A 1024-nucleotide genomic window follows, 5' to 3' on the forward strand; every position below is an offset into this window, starting at 1 on the left:
TTCAGTCCTTTGAGTATTTCTAAGACAAAACATTAAAAAATTCTGCATAGTGCATGTGACTCTCTCCTGGCTGGTAAACTATCTCCTGAGAGACGCAAACACATGACACCTTTCATAGCATTATAAATGTGACCTAAATGAAGGGCCTGAAAAAACAGAAGTGGGAATTGCAAACTGTGAGAGTACACAATTTCATAGACCATTCAATGCACTTCCGTGAAAAAGAAAGATTGGTTTTCTGTTTTGCTTGTACACACCTTTGCTGTGTGTGCCTTTTCCTAAGTTCCTTTCAAGACAGCTTTTTCCTCAAAACCTCAAGACTTTTTGTCTGTACTTAAGATATACTGGAAAATCTATCTATTGTGTAAGCCCGAAACTAGTTCACAAGTCAACTATTTTGTGTCAAAGTTGGTGAACAGCTGAATATAACATATAGAAAATATATTCCCACAATGTAATTTTCAGTTGACTTGAGAATTTCCTGATTTTTAAGTATGAAATACTGTTGATTTGTCCAAATTGAAATGTGTCAAAGGACAGACATTCACACTAGAAATCTAATACCCAAAATACGTAAGGATTTCACCAAACTGAACACTACAGTTTATACAGCTTACCGAGTTCGTAGAATTTAAGGAGCTAAACCTCTCTTTATTTTACTCTTCCTACATGGCTCTGGAGAAGGACATATGCTATACATAACCACAGAAGCTAAAGAATCAGTTACTTTTCCATTTGGTGAATTTTAAACGCCCTCTTTCACATCCACCTTCCAAATAGAATGAATCCATCAACTTCTGCCAGGACATTGTTCAAAACGAGAAATTGAGTGGTCCTTCACTAATGTCACGCAACGGCAATTTGCAGACCAGGTATCTTTAAAATCTAGAATCTAGCCTTTTTGTAGCTATCACTAGATTTCTACTCATTCATTATAAAGTTGAACAACATTGGCACCACTCCTACTTTCAGTCTAAACTGTGCATGCCTCAGTTAAGGAATAAATCCTGGATTTAAGAAGGGA

General features: G+C 36.3%; 1 protein-coding gene across 1 annotated transcript in view; it reads right to left on the bottom strand.

The window, feature by feature from the left end:
* SLF1 (SMC5-SMC6 complex localization factor 1) overlaps nucleotides 1-1024 on the bottom strand; it is a 50023-nt gene that overhangs the window by 20704 nt on the left and 28295 nt on the right. The gene's annotated exons all lie outside the window — the stretch shown is intronic.

This window comes from Meleagris gallopavo, chromosome Z, assembly GCF_000146605.3.
Source record: "Meleagris gallopavo isolate NT-WF06-2002-E0010 breed Aviagen turkey brand Nicholas breeding stock chromosome Z, Turkey_5.1, whole genome shotgun sequence".
Taxonomy (NCBI): domain Eukaryota; kingdom Metazoa; phylum Chordata; class Aves; order Galliformes; family Phasianidae; genus Meleagris; species Meleagris gallopavo.